This window comes from Haliotis rufescens, unplaced genomic scaffold (genome assembly GCF_023055435.1).
Source record: "Haliotis rufescens isolate VD_foot unplaced genomic scaffold, xgHalRufe1.0.p SCAF_7, whole genome shotgun sequence".
Taxonomy (NCBI): Eukaryota; Metazoa; Mollusca; class Gastropoda; order Lepetellida; family Haliotidae; genus Haliotis; species Haliotis rufescens.
This window is the reverse complement of record NW_025964361.1, coordinates 19889065-19909686: the sequence shown is the minus strand read 5'-3', so window position 1 is coordinate 19909686 and position 20622 is coordinate 19889065. Positions and strand designations below refer to the sequence as shown.

The 20622-nt window shown below is 43.4% G+C and overlaps 1 protein-coding gene across 2 annotated transcripts in view; it reads right to left on the bottom strand.

Annotated features, from left to right (window-relative positions):
• LOC124139810 overlaps nt 1-20622 on the bottom strand; it is a 50784-nt gene that overhangs the window by 18132 nt on the left and 12030 nt on the right. Inside the window, exon 1 of one of the 2 annotated variants that reach the window (XM_046507144.1) lies at nt 2721-2875. The exons of the other annotated variant lie outside the window; for it this stretch is intronic. The gene's annotated coding sequence lies outside the window, so the exon portion shown is untranslated. Of the gene's footprint in view, nt 1-2720; nt 2876-20622 lie in introns of those variants that run through there. 2 annotated transcript variants of the gene reach the window in all.

The following is a 20622-nucleotide window of genomic DNA, read 5'->3' as shown; positions in this document are numbered from 1 at the left end:
AAACATAGAGACAAAGGCATGAATTACTTAAATCTTTTAGTCGACACAATACAATTATGTACAACTTTAAAATTAATTATAGACACTGTCACCTGAGTTTGGATCAATGTGTATGCCACATGTTATAGTAATCTACGGGATATAATGTAATTATGACATTCGAGGAAGTAATGTAAAAGACTTTTCACAATGATAGATATGATTTTCAATAGGATTGCCTTGAATAAGGAAGCTTTAAGATTACTACATGCGTACGCGAGTCTTGTCTGTAAAATATTTGTTTTCCGAACCCAGTCAGTGGTTTATTACTGGTCTCATTTCAGTTTGAATACATTTATAACTAAGTTGGGAACACCTGTAGCATCCCGTGCTGCTTCTAACTGTACCTTTTCTAGTCTATTATTGTATTCTATAGAGAAACCATTCCAGACTTCAGATGTGTGTTTTCAAATAGGACGTAAACACAAAGGCTAATGTTATTGGGCCGTATAAACGTAATCGTTCTCAAATTTCGATGTTTGAGAGCTAAACCTTAATTTACTTTGACATCATTGAATATATTTAAAGCAGTGTCTGCTATCTTACTATGTCAGTCAATATGACGCCAGACGAGTCATTATAAAAAATGACAGAAATTGAAGATTGACAAAAAGATATAACCCAGTCTCTTAAAATAACAACTTTATGTTCTTATATGCTTTTAAAAAAACAGCTATAAAGTGTGCAACCTTACAAACCTTTGGCACAATAATAAAATTATCCTATGGCAGAGGCGGCAAATGTCTTTCCCGTTACAGTGTTAAAATTGTTTCAGATTCAGTAAAAGAAGATTGTTTGATTGGAAAATAAACTTTCAGAATCAAAACAAGTAACGATGTTCAGTTTTAGACGAAAAAGGAAATAATATAGTTGCACAATGTGAAAATTAGACTTCCCATATCAATTCACATATATTTTGTTAGGATATGTAACGCATATATCTGAATGGTGACCAGTTTAAATCTAACACATGTTGTCTTGCATTGTATAACCGCGAACCTTGCCCTTACTTTAACCCCCATGACGTTATGCAGGGGTCAGTTTTAATGCTGGTATAGTGCCAAATTCCAGGACCGTCATGAATGCCATACTTACGAGTCGAGTAACTATTTTGCCCTGAAAACTAATCATTTTGAAAAAGGAGACCATAATTCCCCCCGCTGACAAAGAGAGGTGTCGTGCTCGGCGCTACCCAGCTATGGACGTGATCCGTATGCTTCACAGCATCTGTTACAAGTGTCAGTAGTTCTAACGGTGGCGATGGGTTGATACGATGGATGTCTTTCAGGTAGCTGGGTCGAAACGCACTCAAATAATGCTGAGAGTAGTTAACGTGTATAGCTCGGATGTTGCACACTTGACTGAGTGAGAACGAAGCCGTCCCAAGGCAGATAACGGCCGGGTAGCTCTGCCACCAGATGCGGGTCACTTATACTCAGTTTGCACCTACATTCACCCTGTCTCATGAGTGTGTCTCATGGCTGTGTAGGCCGAATACACAGGTGGCTTAACAGGTTAATGAATATATAAACTCACACACCGTCAGCTGTAGTATGTCTCGAAATGTTACAATAAAACAACTGTCACAAATAGATTTATGGTTTCACAAATCGCCACTCCAGTTCTGTATATTCTGTCCTCGTGTAAAATATCTACATATACACTGATAGGGGGAGCTGTGATGCCCATTAGCTTGTAAAGTGATGCCCGGATGTGCTGAGAGAAGACCATGAAGCATATCAAAATATTGGAACAAATATCTTATTTGTTTGAAAGTTTTATATTCGTCGATTTTCTCGGTCATAACCTGTTTAACGTAACTTATGATGACCATTATAGTGTTCAACCGACCATATCGCCTTGTGTCAGTGAGGGACACGCCTGGGTGGTCGCCGAGACGACTGCACACACCGTGAGACTAGGCAGAGAGAGGACTGTAGATAATGACTGTCCCATGTACCTGTATCAAGCGTCGTATGGTCGTATGGGGCTGCCTTACACAAACAATACACCCGGGGAGTGCACACTTAGTAAATGAGGATATTGATCGATGTTGACTTCAATATCTCTGACACGATTTTCTGTTTTGAACATCAAACATCACAGCAATTTAGACGAAGCAACATAACCATATCACTGAAAGGATTTTAATACGAAATTCGTTTAAACGTTACTATTAGTTGGTAATGGTTTGAATCGACAGTCTCATTATCACACCGAAATAAGCGTCCATATTCTGGAATAAAGACACTAAGAAATCCATGTTTATCTCTAGGTCTAACTCGTTTACTTGCAGTCGTTCGTGACATGACATGAAGATGAGAACAGTGATGAGACTCGCGGAACAGTGACGCGGACCACAACGACGCCTTATCTCTAATGTAGTGAACACATGGGAAACATTCATGAAGCTAATTTGTTAGTCGATATTGTAAGAATGTTTGTACAGTTCTGTCCATTGTCTGTACATCTACTCACACTGTGCGTCCACGAGCAAGCAGAAACATTCAGCACACTCGCATGGGGTCGACACCTGACGCTCGAGATTGTCCGTTATCATTGCATATTACAGTTACTTCTTGCTTGGAACCTATTGCCGTACGGTGATATCATATCGTGAAGACAGATCCGAGGTCTAAATGACGTTTTATAAGATGAGAATAGTCACGCGAAGTACTCACCGCTTTAGAGATTTTCCCCGCAGCCACAGCAAACACTGCAGGAGATAATACATCTCCCGAGCCAACTACAACCCTGCCTACCAACGGCAGCCGCTGTGATTGTTAAGAGCGACACAGTCATCAAATCGACCCGTCGTGCCCCTCCCTTTTTTCAATCACAAATGTGTGTAACTGTGCTAAAGTTTGTTGAATGACTAGAGCTGCGAATGACAAGCTTGGCAGAAGAACATAAACTATCATTACCACTAACAGTAATCGAAATGGCCCTTAGATGTCTAAGGATGGAAAAAAAATCCGCGAATGAACCCAACGTCATGCCACACACGCACACTGACTCTATTTACCCTGTATTGTCTGTATAACACACCGACTCTATTTACCCTGCACTGTGTGTATAACACACCGACTCTATTTACCCTGCACTGTGTGTATAACACACCGACTCTATTTACCCTGCACTGTGTGTAGAACACACCGACTCTATGTACCCTGCACTGTGTGTATAACACACCGACTCTATTTACCCTGCACTGTGTGTAGAACACACCGACTCTATTTACCCTGCACTGTGTGTATAACACACCGACTCTATGTACCCTGCACTGTGTGTATAACACACCGACTCTATTTACCCTGCACTGTGTGTAGAACACACCGACTCTATGTACCTTGCACTGTGTGTAGAACACACCGACTCTATGTACCCTGCACTGTGTGTATAACACACCGACTCTATGTACCCTGCACTGTGTGTATAACACACCGACTCTATTTACCCTGCACTGTGTATAACACACCGACTCTATGTACCCTGCACTGTGTGTAGAACACATCGACTCTATGTACCCTGCACTGTTTGTAGAAGACATCGACTCTATTTACCCTGCACTGTGTGTAGAACACACCGACTCTATGTACCCTGCACTGTGTGTATAACACACCGACTCTATTTACCCTGTACTGTGTGTAGAACACACCGACTCTATGTACCCTGCACTGTGTGTATAACACACCGACTCTATTTACCCTGCACTGTGTGTAGAACACACCGACTCTATGTACCCTGCACTGTGTGTATAACACACTGACTCTATTTACCCTGTATTGTCTGTATAACACACCGACTCTATTTACCCTGCACTGTGTGTAGAACACATCGACTCTATGTACCCTGCACTGTTTGTAGAAGACATCGACTCTATTTACCCTGCACTGTGTGTAGAACACACCGACTCTATGTACCCTGCACTGTGTGTATAACACACCGACTCTATTTACCCTGTACTGTGTGTAGAACACACCGACTCTATGTACCCTGCACTGTGTGTATAACACACCGACTCTATGTACCCTGCACTGTGTGTATAACACACCGACTCTATTAACCCAGCACTGTGTGTAGAACACACCGACTCTATTTACCCTGCACTGTGTGTAGAACACACCGACTCTATTTACCCTGCACTGTGTGTATAACACACCGACTCTATGTACCCTGCAGTGTGTGTAGAACACACCGACTCTATTAACCCAGCACTGTGTGTAGAACACACCGACTCTATTTACCCTGCACTGTGTGTAGAACACACCGACTCTATTTACCCTGCACTGTGTGTAGAACACACCGACTCTATTTACCCTGCACTGTGTGTAGAATACACCGACTCTATGTACCCTGCACTGTGTGTATAACACACCGACTCTATTAACCCTGCACTGTGTGTAGAACACACCGACTCTATGTACCCTGCACTGTGTGTAGAACACACCGACTCTATGTACCCTGCACTGTGTGTATAACACACCGACTCTATTAACCCTGCACTGTGTGTAGAACACACCGACTCTATGTACCCTGCACTGTGTGTAGAACACACCGACTCTATGTACCCTGCACTGTGTGTAGAACACACCGACTCTATGTACCCTGCACTGTGTGTAGAACACACCGACTCTATGTACCCTGCACTGTGTGTAGAACACACCGACTCTATGTACCCTGCACTGTGTGTAGAACACATCGACTCTATGTACCCTGCACTGTGTGTATAACACACCGACTCTATGTACCCTGCACTGTGTGTAGAACACACCGACTCTATGTACCCTGCACTGTGTGTAGAACACACCGACTCTATTTACCCTGCACTGTGTGTAGAACACACCGACTCTATGTACCCTGCACTGTGTGTAGAACACATCGACTCTATGTACCCTGCACTGTGTGTATAACACACCGACTCTATGTACCCTGCACTGTGTGTAGAACACACCGACTCTATGTACCCTGCACTGTGTGTAGAACACACCGACTCTATGTACCCTGCACTGTGTGTAGAACACATCGACTCTATGTACCCTGCACTGTGTGTATAACACACCGACTCTATTTACCCTGCACTGTGTGTATAACACACAAACTCTATGTACCCTGCACTGTGTGTAGAAGACATCGACTCTATTTACCCTGCACTGTGTGTAGAACACACCGACTCTAGGAGGGTACATACAGTCGGTGTGATACACACAGGGGAGGGTACATACAGTCGGTGTGATACACACAGGGGAGGGTACATACAGTCGGCGTGATACATAGGAGAAGGTACATACAGTTGGTGTGATAAACACAGGGGAGGGTACATACAGTCGGTGTGATACACACAGGGGAGGGTACATGTACATACAGTCGGTGTTATACACAAAGGGGAGGGTACATACAGTCGGTGTGATACACGTAGGGGAAAGTACATACAGTCGGTGTTATATTCACAGGGGAGGGTACGTACAGTCGGTGTGATACACACATGGGGATGGTACATACAGTGGGTGTGATATACACAGGGGAAGGTACATACAGTCGGTGTGATATACACAGGGGAGGGTACATGCAGTCGGTGTGATATACACAGGGGAGGGTACATACAGTCGTTGTGATATACACAGGGGAAGGTACATACCGTCGGTGTGATACACGTAGGGGAAGGTTCCCAACGGTCGGTGTGATATACACAGGGGAAGGTACATACAGTCGGTGTGATACACGTAGGGGAAGGTATATACAGCGGGTGTGATACACGTAGGGGAAGGTACATACAGCCGTTTGATACACACAGAGGGGGGTACATACAGTCGGTGTGATACACACAGGGGAAGGTACATACAGTTGGTGTGATGAACACAGTGGAAGGTACACACAGTCGGTGTGATACACACAGGTGAAGGTACTTACAGTCGGTGTGATACACATAGGGGAAGGTACATACAGTCGGTGTGATACTCACAGGGGAAGGTACATACGTTCGGTGTGATACACACAGGGGAGGGTACACACAGTCGGTGTGATACACACAGAGGAGGGTACATACAGTCGGTGTGATACATAGGAGAAGGTACATACAGTTGGTATGATACACACAGGGGAGGGTTCATACAGTCGGTGTGATTCACACAGGAGAAGGTACATACAGTCGGTGTGATACACACAGAGGAGGGTACATACAGTCGGTGTGATACATAAGAGAAGGCGCATACAATCGGTGTGATACACACAGAGTAGGGTACATACAGTTGGTGTGATACATAGGAGAAGGTACATACAGTTGGTATGATACACACAGGGGAGGATACATACAGTCGATGTGATACATAGGAGAATGTAGATACAGTCGGTGTGATACACACAGAGGAGGATACATACAGTGGGTGTGATACACACAGGCGAATGTACATACAGTCGCTGTGATACACGTAGGGGAGGGTATATACAGTCGGTGTGATACACGTACGGGAAGGTACATACATTCGGTGTGATACGCACAGGGGAAGGTACATACAGTCGGTGGGATACACACAGGGAAAGGTACACACAGTCAGAGTGATACATAGGAGAAGGAACATACAGTCGATGTGATACACAGAGGGGAGGGTACATACAGTCGGTGTGATACACACAGGGGAAGGTACATACAGTCGGTGTGATACACGTAGGGGAAGGTATATACAGTCGGTGTGATACACGTAGGGGAAGGTACATACAGTCGGTGTGATAAACACAGGGGAAGGTACATACAGTCGGTGTGATACACACAGGGGAAGGTACACACAGTCAGTGTGATACATAGGAGAAGGAACATACAGTCGATGTGATACACACAGGGGAGGGTACATACAGTCGGTGTGATACATAGGAGAAGGTACATACAGTCGATGTAATAGACACAGGGGAGGGTACACACAGTCAGTGTGATACACAGGGGAAGTTACATACAGTCAATGTGATAGACACAGGGGAGGGTACATACAGTCGGTGTGATACACACAGGTGAAGGTACATACAGTCGGTGTGATACACACAGGTGAAGGTACTTAAAGTCGGTGTGATACACACAGGGGAAGGTACATACATTCGGTGTGATACACACAGAGGAAGGTACATACAGTCGGTGTGATACACACAGAGGAGGGTACATACAGTCGGTGTGATACACACAGAGGAGGGTACATACAGTCGGTGTGATACACACAGGGGAAGGTACATACAGTTGGTGTGATGAACACAGTGGAAGGTACACACAGTCGGTGTGATACACACAGGGGAGGGTACACACAGTCGGTGTGATAGACACAAGGGAGGGTATATACAGTCGGTGTGATAGAGACAGGGGAGGGTATATTCAGTCGGTGTGATACACACAGTGGAGGGTATATACAGTCGGTGTGATACACACAGGGGAGGGTATATACAGTGGGTGTGATACACACAGGGGAGGGTATATACAGTCGGTGTGATACACACAGGGGAGGGTATATACAGTGGGTGTGATACACACAGAGGAGGGTACATACAGTCGGTGTGATACATAGGAGAAGGAACATACAGTCGATGTGATACACACAGGGGAGGGTTCATACAGTCGGTGTTATACACACAGGGGAAGGTACATACAGTCGGTGTGATACACACAGGGGAGGGTACACACAGTCGGTGTGATAGACACAGGGGAGGGTATATACAGTCGGTGTGATAGACACAGGGGAGGGTATATACAGTCGGTGTGATACACACAGGGGAGGGTACATACAGTCGTTGTGATATACACAGGGGAATGTACATACAGTCGGTGTGATACACGTAGGGGAAGGTTCCCAACGGTCGGTGTGATATACACAGGGGAAGGTACATACAGTCGGTGTGATACACGTAGGGGAAGGTATATACAGTGGGTGTGATACACGTAGGGGAAGGTACATACAGCCGGTGTGATACACACAGAGGGGGGTACATACAGTCGGCGTGATACACACAGGGGAAGGTACATACAGTCGGTGTGATACACACAAAGGAGGATACATACAGTCGGTGTGATACGCAGAGGGGAAGGTACATACAGCCGGTGTGATACACACAGAGGGGGTACATACAGTCGGTGTGATACACACAGGGGAAGGTACACACAGTTGGTGTGTAGACACAGAGAAAGGTACACACAGTCGGTGTGATACACACAGGGGAGGGTACATACAGTCGGTGTGATAGACACAGGGGAGGGTATATACAGTCGGTGTGATAGACACAGGGGAGGGTATATACAGTCGGTGTGATACACACAGGGGAGGGTATATACAGTCGGTGTGATACACACAGGGGAGGGTATATACAGTGGGTGTGATACACACAGGGGAGGGTATATACAGTCGGTGTGATACACACAGGGGAGGGTATATACAGTCGGTGTGATACACACAGGGGAGGGTATATACAGTGGGTGTGATACACACAGAGGAGGGTACATACAGTCGGTGTGATACATAGGAGAAGGAACATACAGTCGATGTGATACACACAGGGGAGGGTTCATACAGTCGGTGTTATACACACAGGGGAAGGTACATACAGTCGGTGTGATACACACAGGGGAGGGTACACACAGTCGGTGTGATAGACACAGGGGAGGGTATATACAGTCGGTGTGATAGACACAGGGGAGGGTATATACAGTCGGTGTGATACACACAGGGGAGGGTATATACAGTCGGTGTGATATACACAGGGGAGGGTATATACAGTGGGTGTGATACACACAGTGGAGGGTATATACAGTCGGTGTGATACACACAGGGGAGGGTATATACAGTCGGTGTGATACACACATGGGAGGGTATATACAGTGGGTGTGATACACACAGAGGAGGGTACATACAGTCGGTGTGATACATAGGAGAAGGAACATACAGTCGATGTGATACACACAGGGGAGGGTTCATACAGTCGGTGTTATACACACAGGGGAAGGTACATACAGTCGGTGTGATACATAGGAGAAGGAACATACAGTCGATGTGATACACACAGGGGAGGGTACATACAGTCGGTGTGATACACGTAGGGGAAGGTATATACAGTCGGTGTGATACACGTAGGGGAAGGTACATACAGTCGGTGTGATACACACAGGGAAAGGTACATACAGTCGGTGTGATACACACAGGGGAATGTACACACAGTCAGTGTGATACATAGGAGAAGGAACATACAGTCGATGTGATAGACACAGGGGAGGGTACATACAGTCGGTGTGATACACACAGGGGAAGGTACATACAGTCGGTGTGATAGACACACGTGAAGGTACATACAGTCTGTGTGATACACACAGGGGAAGGTACATACAGTCGGTGTGATACACACAGAGGAGGGTACATACAGTCGGTGTGATACACACAGGGGATGGCACAGACAGTCGGTGTGATACAGACAGGGGAGGGTTCACACAGTCGGTGTGATACACACAGGGGAAGGTACACACAGTCGGTGTGATACACACAGGGGAGGGTATATACAGTCGGTGTGATACACACAGGGGAGGGTATATACAGTCGGTGTGATACACACAGGGGAGGGTATATACAGTGGGTGTGATACACACAGAGGAGGGTACATACAGTCGGTGTGATACACACAGGGGAGGGTATATACAGTGGGTGTGATACACACAGGGGAGGGTATATACAGTGGGTGTGATACACACAGGGGAGGGTATATACAGTCGGTGTGATACACACAGGGGAGGGTATATACAGTCGGTGTGATACACACAGGGGAGGGTATATACAGTGGGTGTGATACACACAGAGGAGGGTACATACAGTCGGTGTGATACATAGGAGAAGGTACATACAGTTGGTATGATACACACAGGGGAGGGTACAAACAGTCGGTTCTGGATGCTACATGGAACGGAGTTTTTGCTAGTTATCAATCAGGAAAGATTATCCAGCTGAACACAAGGTTTATAAACACTTTTATATACTTTATGTACCTTGACCTACCGTCTTCCGGAACTGACATGCGTGATTGGCGTCACCAGAAACAAGATAGTTCTGTCGCCTTCAGCTTTCATTTGTTGTGAAAGTAATCTATATTGGTGCTAATGGTTGTACTGAAATATACTTTAGGGCACTTGCACATCCAATACAAAAGGTCTCGGAAGCCCGTTGTCATTGTCGGCGTGGCACAATGACCGGTATCGTGTGACAAAAGGCTCTCTGACAGTGGCGTCACTTGGAAAGGGACCACATATTCGAATAAAGAACTTTTTCATTTTCCATACACTGACGTGAAATCATAAACTGTCTGACAAATTGATTTGTTCGTGATGTCCTCAAAAGACGCACTTAAGGTATGTACCCGCCCTTTCTATGTTGAAACTTATGTAGACCATTCAGAGAGAGAGGAAGACAACTTGTACTTTTTCACATGCACAGCTTTTACGCAATGGGAGCTAGCCTCAAAAGTAAGAGGCTCAGAATATAATCTTTGGTGTGTGGATGCATTCTTAGATGTCCGACCATCATGAAACAAATTGGCGCGATTCCATAAAAAAATCTTCGGGCCAAGAATCAGCAGTACTGAAAGTACATTAACGACTCGAACTTGTTCACACGCATGACTTTTACGACATTGGAGCTGGCCTCAAAAGTATCAGTCTCAGAATAACAATTTTGAACTCCACAGCATAATTTGCATATTACAGAAAAGTTGTAATGTTATTAACCTAAAACCATGTGAATAACATAAATATAATTTTGCTTCGTGTCAATAGTGTCAGGTGCCGGGTCATGCCCCCGCCCCATCAATACCGATTGTATTGCTAACCTAATTACTGCATCAGGATCTTTTACTTCAGAAACATAAAGTAAAGTACCACATTGCTAACAACGTCACATGTGGAGACACGCCTAACATATAGGAATGTAAACCTTTGTAATAGACGTTGGAACAACACAATAGTTACTGTTTAGCTGATGTCAATATAATTGTTTTTATAAAACGTTTGCGTCTGTGTTGGAGGAGGTACAGTATATTCCATTGTGCGCGTGTGCACGAGACAGCTAAGAGGAGATGACACTAGTCTAGTCATTACAGCACGGACTGCATTGTTGCTTCAGCGGCGTCCTCTTGTGGAAACTGTGCAACAGTCCTTTCTTTCAGTCATGTTTCAGTTGATAAGGTTTCGACAGGACTCGATGTGGCCCTGTGTGTGAGGACATGTTGGGTACTACATTGTTGACTGATACAAGTGGGCGTGAAGATTAGAACCACAAGGCATCCTGATCTGACTCCCTCTGTACCATGGTGCTGAGAATGTGCTGCTGACATTCACCAACCAACACTGTCTCCCTTGGCTGATACTTCAAACCAACGATGTCTGACAAACCGACACTACCAACCAACACTGTCTCACTCAACCAACATTCACCAACCAACACTTTCTCACACAACAAACACTTCAAACCAACGCTCTCTCACACAGCCGACACTTCAAAACAACACTGTCTCACTCAACCGACACTACCAACCAACACTGTCTCACACAGCCGACACTTCAAACCAATACTGTCTCACTCAACCGACAATTCAAACCAACACTGTCTCACACAACAAACACTTCAAACCAACACTGTCTCACACAGCCGACACTTCAAACCAACACTGTCTCACTCAACCGACACTACCAACCAACACTGTCTCACACAGCCGACACTTCAAATCAACACTGTCTCACCTAACCGACACTTCAAACCAACACTGTCTCACACAGCCGACACTTCAAACCAACACTGTCTCACTCAACCAACACTACCAACCAACACTGTTTCACTCAACCGACACTACCAACCAACACTGACTTACACAACCGACACTCCAAACCAACACTGTCTCACTCAACCGACACTACCAACCAACACTGTCTCACTCAACCGACACTTCAAACCAACACTTTCTCACACAACAAACACTTCAAACCAACACTGTCCCACTCAACCGACACTTCAAACCAACACTGTCTCACACAGCCGACACTTCAAACCAACACTTTCTCACTCAACCGACACTTCAAACCAACACTGTCTCACTCAACCGACACTTCAAACCAACACTGTCTCACACAGCCGACACTTCAGACCAACACTGTCTCACTTTACCGACACTACCAACCAACACTGTATCACACAACAAACACTTCAAACCAACACTGTCTCACACAGCCGACACTTCAGACCAACACTGTCTCACTCAACCAACACTACCAACCAACACTGTCTCACACTGCCGACACTACCAACCAACACTGTCTCACTCAACCGACACTATCAACCAACACGGTCTCACACAACCGAAACTTCAAACCCACACTGTCTCACTCAACCGACACTTCGAACCAACACTGTCTCACACAAAAATACTTCAAACCAACACTGTCTCACACAGCCGACACTTCAAACCAACACTGTCTCACACAACCGACACTACCAACCAACACTGTCTCACTCAACCGACACTTCAAACCAACACTGTCTCACACAGCCGACACTACCAACCAACACTGTCTCACTCAACCGACACTACCAACCAACACTGTCTCACAAAACAAACACTTCAAACCAACACTGTCTCAGTCAACCGACACTACCAACCAACACTGTCTCACTCAACCGAAACTACCAACCAACACTGTCTCACTCAACCGACACTACCAACCAACACTGTCTCACACTGCCGACACTTCAAACCAACACTGTCTCACACAGCCGACACTTCAAACCAACACTGTCTCACACAGCCGACACTTCAAACCAACACTTTCTCACTCAACCGACACTTCAAACCTACACTGTCTCACTCAACCGACATTCACCAACCAGCACTGTCTCACACAGCCGAGACGTCAAACCAACACTGTCTCACTCAACCGACACTTCAAACCAACTCTGTCTCACACAACCGACACTTCAAACCAACACTCTTTCACACAGCCGACACTACCAACCAACACTGTCTCACTCAACCGACACTACCAACCAACACTGTCTCACACAACCGACACTTCAAACCAACACTGTTTCACAGAGCCGACACTTCAAACCAACACTGTCTCACACAACAAACACTACCCACCAACACTGTCTCACTCAACCGACATTCACCAACCAACACTGTCTCACACAATCGACATTTAACAACCAACACTTTCTCACGCAACCGACACTTTAAACCAACACTGTGTCACTCAACCGACATTCACCAACCAACACTGTCTCACACAAACGACACTACCAACCAACACTGTCTCACTCAACCGACATTCACCAACCAACACTGTCTCACACAACCGACACTTCAAACCAACACTCTCTCACACAGCCGACACTACCAACCAACACTGTCTCACTCAACCGACACTACCAACCAACACTGTCTCACACAACCGACACTTCAAACCAACACTGTCTCACACAACCGACATTCACCAACCAACACTGTCTCACACAACCGTCATTCCCTAAACAACAGTGTCTCACACAACCGACATTCACCAACCAACGCTATCTCACACAACCGACACTTCAAACCAACACTGTCTCACACAACCGACATTCACCAACCAACACTGTCTCACACAACCGTCATTCCCTAAACAACAGTGTCTCACACAACCGACATTCACCAACCAACGCTATCTCACACAACCGACACTTCAAACCAACACTGTCTCACAAAACCGACATTCACCTACCAAAACTGTCTCACTCATCCGACATTCACCAACTAACACTGTCTCACTCAACAAACACTTCAAACCAACACTGTCTCACACAACCGACACATCAAACCAACACTGTCTCACTCAACCAACACTTCGAACCAACACTGTCTCACTCAACCGACACTACCAACCAACACTGTCTCACTCAACCGACAATTCAAACCAACACTGTCTCACACAACCGACACTTCAAACCAACACTGTCTCACTCAACCAACACTTCGAACCAACACTGTCTCACTCAACCGACACTACCAACCAACACTGTCTCACTCAACCGACATTCACCAACCAACGCTTTCTCAAACAACCGACACTTCAAAACAAACACTGTCTCACAAAATCGACACTTCAAACCAACACTGTCTCACTCAACCGACACTTCGAACCAACACTGTCTCACTCAACCGACACTAACATCCAACACTGTCTCACTCAACCGACACTACCAACCAACACTGTCTCACTCAACCGACACTACCAACCAACACTGTCTCACTCAACCGACACTACCAACCAACACTGTCTCACTCAACCGACATTCACCAACCAGCACGGTTTCACTCAGCCGACACCTAACCACACAGATAATTCTATATGTAGTGTTAGAGTTCACAATACATGCCACGCTGTTTTATATGCAAAGGGCGGCTTCCTATACTCCCAAGTCTCGAATGGTCCTTGGCTTCAAATCGATAAATAATGCAAAACATGTACTTGATCCTCACAGTTCACCTATAATCCGACTCATAGAGTATGTGAATGCTGTATTGAAGTACATAAGGATCACACTGTCACTGAAAGATTGTGCGGTGGGTTGGAACCTCGGCCGTTGAATATTGTTGCAATAAAGAGATGGGTTTGCAATATGAACCACATGCTAGACAGTTATCTTTTCTCTGCTGGCTGATAATTTCCATACCAACAACTATTATATTCCCTCTTTTGGACAAGCCTGTCAACGGCTGTCAAGTTATCGACGACTTTAGAGCGCGCGCACACACACTCACGCGCGAGTATACCCATATCTTGTTTACTGTCAGATAACTGTTATTGGTATACTTTCCTTATATATAAGAATTTTCATTATCAGTGATAAGTACATTGAAGCTATAATGTTGGATGAACAGAAATACATTGTCATTAGAAAGGCGAAAATATGCACAATATTATCTCTAATGAAAAATGTATGCGTGTGACCCGCTTCTGTCGCTAAACAGAATACACTACAGAGATGTTTACCTGGATAGGTAACAGAAGAGATGCATTTGCTTAAAACAGGTAACATGCGTGGATATGTATCATTGCAGGGACATTTACCTGGACAGATAACGTTGCAGGGACGTTTACCTGGACAGATAACGTTACAAGAACATTTACCTGGACAGATAACGTTACAGGGACATTTACCTGGACAGATAACGTTACAGGGACATTTACCTGGACAGATAACGTTACAGGGCCATTTACCTGGACAGAAAACAGCACATGGACATTGACCTGTACAGAAATCGTTCGAGGACATTTACCTGGACAGATAACGTTACAGGGACATTTACCTGGACAGATAACGTTAAAGGGACATTTACCTGGACAGATAATGTTAAAGGGACATTTACCTGTTCTGATAGCTTTACAGGGACATTTACCTGGACAGATAACGTTGCAAGGACATTTACCTGAACAGATAACGTTTCTGGGACATTTACCTGCCGAATAGCGCTACGTGAATTTTACCTGTACAGATATCGTAACAGGGACTTCTGTATAACGTAGCATACATATTTACGAACAAGAGGTCTTTATTATGCTCTTGATTTATAACTGCAACGTGTATATAGTAGTTTCGCTATTCGTAATTTCCTAAAAAAATTACTAACGTGTGACCCAGTCTAAATCCTTTAACAGACACCGTCGCGATTAACATGACCTGCCAGACATCTCACAAGTTTTACGTGCTTAATTCCAGTTTTATGAGTTTCCTATTGTTGTGTTGAAATGTGTGGTTCAATTCATTTTCGAACCAAAACAATGTGAAAACTATATCCGTTATAAAAATGTTACTAAAATATGAATAAAGTGAAAACTCTTTGTGTATGTACCCTGACTGCACAACAAATGACGCCCGGCGGACACAGACCGGGAGTTGGTATTGAAAGACATCGGGACTCATCTCGCAACAATAAGGAAATCCGATTAATGATCGAGCTTATATGAATAAATGCATACCAAAATGCAAAAGATAATACAAAATATAATAAGCCCAACTTTCTGTTTTGAATTTAGGTAATGAAAAACGAGTCAACATAAAAGAATACAGGGTAGATTTCAGTAAGTACCAGGCCATATCTTAATGTACTCAAGAAATAAGCCAGGACACTTTCATAGTTTCACGCGACCAACCCGCATAACGTTCCACATATGACATGATGCGTTCATTGACACACATTCTGTTTCACATTACTTGGTAGGTTTATTGACAGACATACTGTTTCACGTGACATGATGCTTTCATTAAAACATAGACTGTTTTACGTAACCTGGTGGTTCATTAACACGTAGATTATTTCTCTCTTTTTTTTCTTTTTTTTAGCGCAAGTAATGTTTCACATTAACTGGTAGGTTCATTTATACATAAACTGTTCCACATTATCAGATGGGTTTATTGATGCACATACTGATTGGGGGTTGCAGTGGGTTGGGAGCATTACCACATAGCTTGTTTCACATTTGGGTACATCAACAAACATGCTGTCACGTACATCGACACACATACTGTTTCACGTGACATGATGGTACATCAACACACATACTGTTTCACGTGACATGATAGTAACATCAACACACATACTGTTTCACGTGACATGATGGTACATCAACACACATACTGTTTCACGTGACATGATAGTAACATCAACACACATACTGTTTCACGTGACATGATAGTAACATCAACACACATACTGTTTCACGTGACATGATGGTACATGAACACATATACTGTTTCACGTGACATGATGGGTACATCAACACACTTACTGTTTCACGTGCATTTATACACATACTGTTTCACGTGACATGATGGTACATGAACACACATACTGTTTCACGTGACATGATGGTACATCAACACACATACTGTTTCACGTGACATGATGGGTACAAGAACACACATACTGTTTCACGTGCATCAACACACATTCTGTTTCACGTGACATGATGGGTACAAGAACACACATACTGTTTCACGTGCATCAACACACATACCGTTTCACGTGACATGATGGGTACAAGAACACACATACTGTTTCACGTGCATCAACACACATACTGTTTCACGTGACATGATGGTACATCAACACACATACTGTTTCACGTGACATGATGGTACATGAACGCACATACTGTTTCACGTGACATGATGGGTAAATGAACACACATACTGTTTCACGTGACATGATGGTACATCAACACACATACTGTTTCACGTGACATGATGGGTACATCAACACACATACTGTTTCACGTGACATGATGGTACATCAACACACATACTGTTTCACGTGACATGATGGTACATGAACGCACATACTGTTTCACGTGACATGATGGGTAAATGAACACACATACTGTTTCACGTGACATGATGGTACATCAACACACATACTGTTTCACGTGACATGATGGGTACATCAACACACATACTGTTTCACGTGACATGATGGTACATCAACACACATACTGTTTCACGTGACATGATGGGTACATCAACACACATACTGTTTCACGTGACATGATGCATTCACGAGCCATTAGATTCTCTTTTCGCACATGTTACATGTATTTCAATGGAAGAGAGAGGCTGATTATATACCATATGTAGGTATTTGCAGGAGGGTATGCGTCATGTTATCGTGCACAGTTAGTTGGCTGTATGTTCCGATTTATAAATTATTTTGGAAGATATTTTAGTAAAATAGTACATTCTTACTAGAATCACGTGATAACATGTCCTCAAAATTCCGTAAAGAAAATGTTACATTAACTGTTAATATTTTGACAGTTCACCTTCGATTCAACTCAATGAATAGTCAGTTGGTTTCAGGTAGCCTCAGGTAGTTTGCTTAAGAGAGCATTACTGTAATAAGCGCAACACGAAACCAGAATAACAATGGTATTTAAAATGTTCGTTTCCGCTAATGATTTGCAAAGATATAGTTGTGTTGAGTGACAACGCCACACATATATAATATAATCGTCATGAAGGCACTTTACAAGTAAACTCTGACCAAATGAAGCAGAAGAGAAAACTCGCATTTAGTTACTTGAGGCTTGAAAGGTTGTACCAACTGAACTATATATCCACGTATTATGCTCTCATAACTGTTTACCGGCAAATGCAGGATGAATTGAATAACATAACATAACAACCCTTAACCAACAACACGATACGTTGGGAATTGTACGATTTCACGTTTTAAATATTCAATACAAAAGCACCACCTCACATCACTGTTGTACTTCGCATATGGAAAAAGGAACTATTATATATTTCATACAAGACTGAGATACATCTGCAGGCAAATGAATTATGATTTATATAGAAATGGTACAACAGAACACCCAAACTGAGCGTGTTCAAATCATTATCTCATGGAATGTACATAATTTAGTCAGCAACGTGAAATTATGTTTAACACCTTAATGAGATATTGTTCGTGACATACCTGTTGATATAAACGTAGTGTCGTACAGCAATGCAGATCACGTTGTTACAGATACTGAAGCTGTGTTTAATGCAGTGCAACACTACATTGCATCACTAAAGGACTAAAGAACTGTTCATCCAGTGCATTTATGCCCTCCTTCAAACAACCCTTGTCCCCCTCTCTTCCTATCAAACATTATATATTGCTTCTACAGCGTTATATATATATAATTTACAAATGTGTAAATACCAGGGAGAGGGCAATCTAAGTGTGAAGAACGTGTATCCAAGTCCCGTTCAATTCTTGTGAATAAATAAGATTCACATTTTGATCTTTCAACAAAGTCGACGAGTTGTTCACTGTCTGGCATGTAATTAGTAAGAAGGCCGTCATTATGCACTGCCACTTCTGTTACCTGTGGGTGGAAGGCGGAACAACGCTGAACATGCTGAGAGACGGCGCTTTATGTCCACGCGGAGTACAGGCACATTGTATCATGATATCTATCAAGACGTTTTCATTTACGAAAACGCGTCATGGAAACGCCCGTAACTGTTAATGAAGCAATGAGCTGTGATAACCAGATTTATTAGAATACAACATCTGGAATCTAAATTGGGTGTTTATAATTAAGATTTATTATGAACAGATGCAACCTTTGGTACCCACTAGGCACCCAGGCCGACAAGTGCAGCTGCCTGGCACAGATGTACAGATGCACAGTAGGACGAAGTATGTGAACTTCAGTTATCCGAAACCACGTGCGCCTAGTTTTCCCTACAGTTTCCAAAGAGACAATGTGAAATCCCAAGACCAGACCATGTCTCAATAACAACATTATAACTCTGAGGAAAATAATATGAAATATCATCTTGAAATTTGTAAAAATCGTAGGATTCAGGATGAAAAGAAAATACTTTTTTCTATAATAGGAAATACTCTCTCCCACAGATAATGATAAAGGTGAATGTTAAGAGTAACTATTGAGGAATTAATTGGGCGTTGATCGCGGGGGATAATATTTGAATAAATATTTATGAACTGAATATACACATTGTTATTAACAACGGACGTTTCCCTGACGAACTTCAGTTTGGTTTTTGAACCATTAGTAGAGCTGAACGTGTAATATTCTTGGATAATGAACACGTAGACAAAGCTTCTCAGACAACAAAACAGATTCCCCCAGTACAAGGTAATGCAGTCTTATGACAATACTATTCCACTAAGCTAGCAACTCGAAATACTTCACGCTTATTCTATAACACGTGCCTCTTCATTTCCTTAATCATAAGAAATCTCTGCTAAAAGCATAGTCCTTAGTACGATTTCCACTACATAATCATAAGCATATGAATCATTATCAATAGTGATGATACCGGGTGTTCGCTAAAGGTATCCTGTCCCACCGGTGGCACCTGCCACAAACACAGCAAAAGGGAGGTCAATTGTTCACAGGCAATATGGTACAATTCAAAATAGGGAATTAAATCAGACATAATTTAGGTCACTGACGCATCAAATTTGGAAAATGTCGTCCACCCGTGTACCATAACCATTTTGAAAGTCTTATTAAGGCCTTGTAACTCTGAGATGATGAAGAGATCTTCAGCTATGTATTTTGTGTTGATGAATCTGTTGTTGAGTTTGGTCGGTTATATCTCATTAGTTAAACACCCATTAGTTAGACACCCAGGTCTCAGACAGTGAGGTGGGGGATTAATGACAAGACCAACAGCTGTAATGGAACAGTCCTAATAAGAACGCTCTATTCAGAGCGGTGGACTGTGATCACAGTTTATGTGCAGATGTGTGCACTTGTAAGTGATAGTTTGTTACCTATGATCCCAGATTATGTAATTCCCTTTCTCAAGAAACAACCTACTTCAGGCGACAACTTAATCTTAGTCTTTCTTCATGTGTGAATATGCTTGGATTATGTGTTCAGATATGTACACTTTTAAATAATAGCTTGTTACATGTGACTGTCTTGATCACAAACTTTGTGCTTCTTGTACGTTGTATTTATGGATTAATGTCTTTTTATAAATATGCATCAAGCACATGGTAAAAATACCAATAGAA